At 39.1% G+C, this 10,481-nt stretch overlaps 1 long non-coding RNA gene across 2 annotated transcripts in view; it reads left to right on the top strand.

Moving 5' to 3' along the window:
- LOC146372283 (uncharacterized) overlaps positions 1-10,481 on the top strand; it is a 154,048-nt gene that overhangs the window by 11,887 nt on the left and 131,680 nt on the right. The window lies entirely within an intron of this gene.

Raw genomic sequence — 10,481 nt, 5'->3', positions numbered from 1 at the left:
ACAACACGCTAACTATACACTAAATGTCACAAATCTCTCACATCTCAAAACTCGCTCTGTCTCTCACTCGCTGGCTCTGTGTCGCTGCCATTACTACCAAAACTTTCCCCTCTTTCTGAACAACCAAATCCCAGGTCTTGCCATTTTTTATTTGTCAACATGGTACGTTTTTCCACGGTACGCTTTTTTTCTTTCTTTACTCTTTTTGCGCTGTCCTTAGAAAACGCTTTTTAAAAAAATTTACGACAATAGTATTTAGAAAAGTATTTAGAAGTAGTATTTAGTATTTAGTAAGTAGTATTTAGAAAAAAGCATCACTTATGCATCACTTATGATAAATAAATAAATAAATAAATACATATATATATTTATTTATTTATCATAACTCTGGATTTAGTGGCCTTTCAATAAAATGTAAAAACTGGTGTATACTTTCAAGTCTGAACTTTCAACACAAGCTTGTTGCTATGTCAGCTTAAATAAGTCATGTGATTTGGTGTCCGTGGAGCCCAGAGGGTTAATAACCCTTCATTCCATTTCCAGACTGTTACAACCAACCAACCACCTGTGTGAAATCTGAAATGCCCATGGTGACCTTTACATGCTTTGCCACACACAAGCAGAGTTTTTTACATGCTTGACAATCACACGAACAGAGTGTGGTGTGGTCGTCCATTCCAACCTCTCCATCACCACCACAGACAAGACCAAAAGAGCTGTCAAAGAACATCAGGACAAGATTGTAGACCTGTACAAGGCTGGAATAGGCTACAAGACCATCAGCAAGAAGCAAGAATGGGACAATTCTTGATGTGATTCTTCAAAAATAGAAGAAATGTAAAATGATCATTAATCGCTCTTCTCTTTGAGCTTCATGCAATATCTTGCCACATGAGGACGATCACACGAAAGGTGGTGAATCAGCCCAAACTACATGGGACTTGTTTGGGCTACTTGTTAATGTCCTAAAGGCAGTCTGGGCCACAGTCACAGAGAACACCATTGGTAACATACTACGCCGTAATGGACTCAAATCTTGCTCGCAAGTGCTCACAAGGTTCCTCTGCTCAAGAAGGCACATATAAAGGGAACATCTGAATCAGGGGTCTCAACCCGTACCAGTACCTTGCTCATGGCCTCCGTTCAAGTAGCTTGCCAAAGGGCTAATGAATACTACTTTGAGCACTGGAGTAGTCACTCGGCCAAACAACTTTTTCACTTGTTAGTTCAGTTCAGTTTTATTTATATGGCCAAAAGACAACAGTGGTTGTCTCAGTGTGCTTTCTGTTGTAAGGTAAAGACCCTATAAAGCAGGGGTCCCCAAACTTTTTCCAGTGAGGGCCACATAACTTTTTCCTTCTCTGATGGGGGGCCAGGGTCAGTTTGTAACAGAAAAAGTGTGACGATCGCAGGTTTGCCAAAATGTAAACATTTATTGTTTTCCAGAAAGCCACACATAACCAAATATTAATAACCCTTTCCGAGATCAAATAACCCTCTTTGGGTTCTTAACAGAAAAAATTAACTTGGGAAATACTTAATAACACTATTTATGACATCAATAAATAATCAAATAACCCTCTCTGGGTTCTTCACAGAAAAAAAGTCAGGAAATATATAATAACAGTATTTCTGAAATTAATAATAACCAAATAACCCTCTCTGGGTTCATCACAGAAAGAAAGTTTCTGTTGTGCCGTGCACAATCTTACGCTTCAGTTGTCAGAGCAGAATCTCTTAAATGACTCATATGAGCAGTCTCTCAAAGTTCTTGTGTTCTTTCCTTATAATCCACTTTTGTAGGTTCCAGTAGGGTAGCCTAGTAGACACCACTGTTTGCTCTCTCTCACCAACTTCCCTCTGAAAACCACAAAGCAAGCAGGCTGAGAAACCGAACTAAGTGATACAGCACCTACACAGCACAAAACATTTTCACAAGCTTTTTTCAGTGGTTGTGGAGATGGATTTTATCCCAGTAGCTTTTATTATGATTATATTTGTTTATACTCAGAATAACTCATTCAAGTCACAAAAGTGAGCTTACCTATGTACTGTATGTTCATCAGTGTGAACTGTGGGCCTGCATCTGGCCGGTGAGAAGTTGAATGTCCGGTTCCATTCTAGTCACAGCCAGTCTCAAACACTGATGCAGATGTTCATCTGTCAATCTTCATCTCATCTGAGTTTTCATGAGTTTCATGCGTGAAAAGGTTTGCTCGCAGATATACCTGCTGCCAAAAAGTGTGGACATCTTCATTGCGTGTTTTTTTATGTTAGTGTACGTGTCATTTGGGAGGGCGGCATAGAAGTCAACGAGACTGTTGGGCTTGAATGCATCTTTCAGAACATCAGAGTTCTGTAACTCAGCCAGCTCAAACTGATAAAAAGGCTGGGCTTCATCGATGTCGGCAACAAAGGGGTTTTGGAAAAGATGGATTTCTTTTGCATGAACATGTAGTTGACGGAATCGCACACTGAACTCCGCCTTCAGCATTTCCAGTGCTTCCACACACTTTTCAGCTGGGAACAGGACCGCTGGGTTCTCTGCAGAAAGGTTTTGGGTAGCAGGGAGATGGGTGAAGTTGTGCTTTTTCACTTGTTACAAAAGCAGCGCTAGTTTCAACTCAAATGCTTTTATGTGGGAATACATGTCGCGAATGAGTTTCCCCTAGCCTTGTAGCTGCAATTTAAGGCCGTTCAGCATTTCCGTCACGTCTGTTAAAAATGCGAGGTGCCACTTCCATTCTGGGTCGATCAGCTCTGGGACCGTTTTGCCTTTTGAATGAAGAAATGCGTTAATTTCGGGTAGCAGCTCGTAAAAACGTCTCAAAACTCTGCCACGGCTCAACCATCGGACCTCTGTGTAGTACAGCACATCTCCGTACGCAGATTCCAGTTCAGACAGGAATTGTTGGAACTGCCTGTGTTTAAGTCCATTTGCTCTAATGAAGTTTATGCATGATACCACAGCCTTCATGACAGAATCCCACTTCAACACTTTGCAGCAAAGCGCTTGCTGGTGAATTATGCAGTGGACTTGTAGAGGGGCGGTGAGACCCCGTTCTTCCATCTCGCGGTTCATGCATCCTATTAGGCCCCGAGATGCGCCCACCATACAAGAAGCCCCGCCAGTCGTGATGCTAGCAAGCTTTGCCCAGTCCAGATCCAACTCTTCCACTGTTTGACATACTTTGTCGAAAATATCCTCCCCCGTCGTAGTGCCTTTCAGGCTTTGGAGGGCTGCCAGCTCCTCACAAATCTCAAAGTTTGCGCTAACTCCACGAATAAAAATAAGAAGCTGCGCTGTGTCCTGCACGTCCGTGCTCTCATCCAGTGCTAATGAAAAAAAGTCAAATTCTTTCGTCTTTTGCTGCAGCTGGGCATATACATTACCCCCTATTTCTTCCACGCGTCTGGTGATTGTGCTCGCCAATAGACTCACAGCATTAAAGACATCTTTCTTATCGGGACACACCTCCTCCACGACAACATTCAAACATTTCTTGACAAACTCTCCCTCAGTGAAAGGTTTACCGTAGCTTGCTATCAGTTGAGCAACACAAAAGCTGGCCCGAACTGATGACTGGTTCAGCTGAGTTTGGTGTACAAATGCAGTCTGCTGAGCTAACAGTCCACTTTTTAGCTTTGAGATTTTGTCTGTTCGCATTTGGCCTTGCAAGCTATCATACTTGTCTTTGTGACGGCATTCATAATGTCGGCGCAGATTGTATTCTTTGAATACCGCCACCGTCTCTTGACAGATGAGACAAAACAGCCTTTTCTTTGCATTGAACAAAAAAATAATTGTGTGTCCACTGCAGGTTAAATACCCTGCATTCTGAATCAATTTTTCTCTTACCTAACCTTTTTGCCATTATTCCGTTCTGGGGGGGGTGTGTGTCACGTTCACGTTCTGGGCAAAGTGACGTCGTAGTAGCAAAAATTTTTTTTTAGCGTGGTTCACAATTCAAATCAAATGAGCTTTATTAACATGAGGAAACATTTCCAGAGATTCAGTCGGGCAGGCCCACTACACCCCAGTGTTCTACGGGTGCATTAGTGCCAATCGCGTGGCCAGACTGAAAAAATAATAATGCATCTCTAATATTGTTCAGGGGGCCAGGTCAAATGTGCAGGCGGGCCGTATCCGGCCCGCGGGCCGTAGTTTGGGGACCACTGCTATAAAGTCTTTACGGCACCCCCTTTGAAATACTTGCATTGTTAAAGTATGGGGAAATACCCGTACTTTAAAATATCAAAGATGTACAGCTGCTACCTTTGATTATTTGAGAGTTCATCAACTTATAATAATGATAAATCTGAGCAAAAAGATGTTGTTGAAAGACTTTTTCACAGCAATCTGGTGGAAATGTATTTGAGACTATTGATAATATTTGTTGTTTGTCCATCAGGATGTCTGATGGACATTCATCACATTCAATTCAATTCAATTCAATTTTATTTATACAGCGCCAAATCACAACAAAAGTCGCCTCAAGGCGCTTCATCAACCAGAAAATCCTGAAAACTCAGATGGATAAGGGAGAACACCTTGTCCTGATACAACTGTCTCTCCTCTACAAAGATCTACGTGAAAACTAGCGCCTGACATGGGGAGAACATACAAATTCCACACAGAAAGAACCCACATAGGCACTGGATTTGAAGCCAGGACCTTCTTGCTGTGATGAAGCAATGCTAACCTCCACACTGCAGCCCAAAGAGGTAACCTCTCCAGTGTATCCAGGGTCTTCCATACTTCATGCTCAATGACTCCTCCTTGAATCACCACCTGATTGTGGTGGAAGGCTTTTTTGCACCCTTTGGTTTTGTCTTAATGCCATCTTCTCTCAGTTTCTTGAGAGAATCACTCATGCTTTTGTCTGCCTTTATGACATATGACGTATTTAACAAATGCACAAGCATTCACAATTAAATAAATAGCCATGTTGATCACTGATCACATTGTTGTGTGATTCAAACGACAACTAGTCACAGATGAGACATTAACTAGGAAAAAACAAAGAGTATTCCCAACGTTACCTGATGTTAGCAGCCCTCATCTATCAGGAGAAGCTAACTAATGCTAACTTTGTGCTTAAAGACCAAACATCCCTCTTAAAGAATTTCACTGTTGCAAAAGAGCACTTCATCTGAAGGACAGGTACGCATGTGTTTGTTAGACTGTATAAAGTGATGGTAGGCACTAAAACTGTTATCCCTGACTTTGCCTTGTTTATTATAAGTCAGCTACAACCTTGATTTGAACTGTGGTTTGCACAATGCTGGCAAGAGCTTAATAAGAAAAACATCATTGGACTTCTGGCGTGGTGCTACAACAAGATGGACGTATAATAGCGAGATCCTCAAGTCGGTTTGGACAAGCTACCTCCTATCAACATAAATAACACTGATACCATCTTAATCAAAGTATGGTCGGAGGGAGAAAGCTAAGGAGTCAGATGATGAATAAAAAAACGACTGACACACAACAGATCCCAGAAGTGACCAAGTCTACCAGACACGAGGAAAAAGACGACAGTGGAGAAACTATGCTAGCTGAAGCTAGCACTGATCAAAATGCTCTGCTACAAGCTCTAACAATGCTCCATACAGAGCTAAAAGATTTTAAATAAGAAATGAGACACGATCTGGACGAATTTAAAAACAATGTCAAGAAAGTTTTGAAAGAAGACCTTTCGGAGTTTAAAGGTGAAGTTATGCAGGAACTCCAGAGCCAAAAAACCAACATAGCAGAGGCACAAACCCGAATAGCGAACATGGAGTTGGCCTGCTTGGAGATGATGAAAGATGGTGGTGAAAGAAAACTTGCAGATGCGGGACAAAGTTGTTGATCTTGAGAGCCGCTCAAGAAGAAATAATATGAGGATTTACAGGGTGCCAGAGGAAAAAGAGGGAAGATCTGTCATTGAATTTGTTAACGAGCTGTTTAAATGCCACCTGACCCTGCCAGAGGGACTCGACCTCCGTATCCAGCAGGCACACAGAGCATCGATACCAAAGTCACCAGCTGTCGCTTCCCCGAGATCAATAATTGTTAACTTTTTGGAGTTTCACGTTAAAGAATTGGTCTTTAGGAAAGCGTGGCAACAGAAGATTGAGATTAACAAGAAAGACATTACTTCGATAACGACTACGCAATAGATGTTATGGAAAAGCGTAAGACATATGGGCCCATAAAAGCAGCTCTGGAGGAGAAGGGGATCCGGTACCAGACACCCTATACAAAGATGCGGGTGTATTGGGATACCGGTCTGGTGATTTACAGCACAGCAGAAGAGGCAGCACGAGACCTGAATCGACGTGGATTCAGGGTGAAAGTGACGACAAAAGCTGCGATGTGCAGTGGCTGCAGAGGAGCGACTGAACGCAGTGTCGCCACTTTAGATAGTGCTGCTCAACGTGGGTGAACTTAAATACTATTATTTTCCTACTTAAAAGGAAATTTACTTTTGTATTGTAGAGTATTAATCTAATACACTAATCTGGGTCAAACGAGTTACAATGACTCACGACTTAAGTTTATAGATCAGTAAAACCGATAAGAGGGAGTATTTTGCTGCAACCACCAAATGTTGGACAATTCTAGTTTTTGTGGGTTTATTCTCACAGCTGGGGAGGGCCCCCACCGTAGTGAGGCACAAATCCCTCCTCCCACCAACAGGGACTATACGGGATGGATAAGTACAAGTGTTTAATGTTGAACTGTTGTTTTTTGTTTTTGTTTTCTATGTTTAGAGTTGGACTGCTGCTTAAACTCATTAGAAATGATTGATCATAATATTAATGTTCAATATTAATGGTCTAAATAATTTCAGTTCAATATTAATGGTCTAAATAATCCTGTGAAGTGTCAGAAGGTAATGACCAAATTAAAGAAAGACAAGTCACAAATTATTTTTCTACAAGAAGCGCCTCTGTCTTGTCTTGAAAACGAGAAACTTAAGAGGTTCGGATATGCTAACTCACTTTATAGTTCATATCGTCATGGACAGTTGGTATATGGAGTTTCACCCCTCTAAAAAAAGACTATAGACACTATTCTCCCCCCCCACAGCAGCTATGCTAGAATTGATTACTTCTTCATGAATAATAATGATTTAAACAGGGTAAAAGAGTGTGAAATTCAACAAGCAGATGTATCTGATCACTATGCAATCCACCTTATACTTAATTTGAAAGTACAGGAGAAAAATACATTATGGAGGCTAAATGTGGGAATATTATATAATATATTATATTATATTATATAATAATAAGTCATACGTGGAGGAACTAAAGAAGGACTTTATAACCTATCAAAATGAAAACGATAATGGAGAGGTTACCCCAGTCATTCTATGGGATGCTCTCAAAGCAGTTATAAGGGGAAAATTGGTTGCCAAGACTGCCACGATTAAAAAAACAGAGAGGAGGTATACAAAAAGGAGAAGGAGAACCTTTTTTTAATCGAACAACAACACAAGACCACACAAGACCCTTCATTGCTTCCAAAAATTAATGAAATTAGGGATAAAATAGATAAAATAGTAGCCTCAGAAATATAAAAAGAAGAATAGATTTTTAAAACAATCCTACTATGAAGTGGGACCAAGGCCAAACAAATTATTGTCAAAACAACTGAAAAAACAACAAACAGATCGGATAATTCACAAGATAAGGGATATAGAAACAGATCAAATAATTTATGACCCTAAAAGATTGGAACTCAGTTTATGAACTACTATAGAAACTTATACAGTCAGCCTCTCTCCGCTGACATCGACCAGATAAAAGCTTTTCTTGAGAAACTGAATTTACCCTCAGTCGGGAAAAATCATAATGACTATCTGACCTCTCCTATCACGGAAACAGGGATAGATAAAGCAATAAATAAATTAAAGTCAAACAAATCTCCCGGTAGTGACGGTTTACCATCCTAGTGGTATAAAACCTTTAAAGAACAGCTTATACCACTACTCGAAAAATCATTCAAATATACACTCGACCATGGTGAAATGCCCCCTTCATGGAAAGAAGCGGTCATAACAGTGATCCCCAAGAAAAAATCCAGCGAGATTTGTTCAGATTATAGACCCATATCAATACTAAATGTTGATTATAAATTATATACCTCAGTTATTTCTAAAAGATATGAATATTTTATTAGTGATATTATCAATGAAGACCAGACAGGCTTTATAAAGGGACGTCAAACCCAAGATAATATAAGGAGAACTTTATATATTATCAGTCATATTCGAAAAAAGGAAAATGTGCAGCATTAATAAGCCTCAACGCAGAAAAGGCTTTCGATAGCATAAATAGGAATTTTCTATATCACGTACTTGAGAAATTTGGATTTAATGATAAAGCTATCAGATGTATTAAAACACTTTATCAAAACCCGACTGCAAGAATAAGAATAAATGGTAGTTTAACTGAGAGCATAAAATTAGAGCAGTCTACCAGACAGGGCTGCTGCCTTTCTCCTACCTTGTTTGCGATCTTCATAGCGCCCCTTGCACAAGCAATCAGGCAAAATAGAAATCTCAAAGGAATAGAGGTGGGGGAAGAGGAACATGTCATTGGACTTTTTGTAGATGATGTGATCTGTTTTTTGGAGGATCCTGACACATCCATTCCCATATTAATTAAGCAACTTGAGATATTTGGCTTTTATTCGGGATACAAGCTTAACTTGAACAAAACTCAGATTTTAACATTTAATATCTTCCATCCACAACCATACAACAAAAATATAATTTGAATTGGAGAACAACAAGAATGAAATATCTTGGGGTTACCTTATCACAAAACGCTGAGGATTTATATAAACATAATTACGATAAATTAGATAAGGAAATCAAGAGTGATTTGGATTGGTGGGCTACCCTTCCATTAGACATTGGTTCTCAAATAGAGACCACAAAAGTAAGTGTCCTACCCCGACTTCTCTACCTTTTTCAGTCGCTACCCATTGACATACCTGAAGAACAATTCAGATTATGGGACAAAATCATTTCCACGTTTATATGGAATGGTCACAGACCGAGAATCAAATTTGATACATTACAGATAAGAAAGGATAAGGGGTGTTTGGCACTCCCAAACCTTGAGGCATACTTTCATGCTGCACAAATCAGGCATATAATTTGTTGGTGTGACAATGATTATGAAGCCAAATGGAAGAATCTAGAAAAATCAGTACAAGGAAGAGAAATCCAAAGCCTTATAGGAGACAGAGAAGAAGCAATGAGTGTAATTAAACAGCTGAATTTAGTCACTCAGTTTACACTAAAAATATGGTTTAATCTGGTATGAAAATACAAACTGGAAAAAGAGTTTGGACTGCTTTGATGGATAGCTTATGATAAGGGTTTTATCCCTGGTTCTATGGACCAAATATTTAAACAGTGGGTTCCTAATGGATTAACAGTGATATGTACACTAATTAAAGATGGGAATTTTATTAACTTCCAGGAGATCAAACAAAAATATGATCTAAGTAATCAAGATCACTACAGATATTTGCAGATTAGGGACTTTTTTAAATAAAGAAGTAAAACATAGTGTAAATCTGGATAAAAATTCAATAATCAAAACCATAACTGAAGCCTACAATGCAAAAAAATTTAGAATAATCTCAACAATTTACGAGCATATAACGGAGGCAAGAGGGTGTACAACAACGTGTGTAAAACTGAAGTGGCAGAGAGAGTTGGGAGGGAACACATCCGATGAGGAATGGTCAGAAATCTGGAAAACACAGCAGTCAACAACATCATCACGTGTCTGGAGATTGCATTACTGGAAAAATGTAATAAGATTTTTTATAACACCCAAAATTAGGAACAAACACACTTCATTACCACAACCGTGTTGGAGAAGCTGTGGAGATGTAAATGTGACTCATTCCCATGTGTTCTGGTTCTGCCCCAAGATCGCAAAATTTTGTGAAGATGTCCATTTAGTTATAAGTAAAATTCTGGGTTATACTGTATCCAAGTCTTGTATATTATTATATCTTGGTGTCATTACGGGAAATGTGTTGAAAGAAAATAGATACATATTGAAAATTATGCTTGCAGCCTGTAAAAAGGCTATCACAAGAAATTGGTACAAGATAGACCCACCATCGCAGGATGAATGGATCAAAATTATAGACGAAATACAAATTATGGAACAACTGACTTACAGAATAAGGACTCAGGAAGATCAATATCATCGAAAGTGGGAGAAATGGACTGATTACATAAACTCGATAAAGACCATCACATTGATAATGAAAAACGATCAAATTGTAGAAACATGATGACCCAACATGTTCTTTTTTCACTTTTTTAAATTTATTTATTAATTTATTTCTTTATTTTATTTTATTTTGTTTTGTTTTGTTGTTACCTCCTATCTCATCTGTGTAATGTTTAAAGAAAAACAATAAAAAGAAAGTAGTAAAAAAAAAGAAGAGAGAGCTTAAT

Source organism: Perissodus microlepis, chromosome 15, assembly GCF_051167445.1.
Source record: "Perissodus microlepis isolate ML-2025 ecotype Zambia chromosome 15, ASM5116744v1, whole genome shotgun sequence".
NCBI classification, from domain to species: domain Eukaryota; kingdom Metazoa; phylum Chordata; class Actinopteri; order Cichliformes; family Cichlidae; genus Perissodus; species Perissodus microlepis.
Note: the sequence above shows the minus strand (reverse complement) of the source record. Positions and strands in the feature narration are given on the sequence as shown.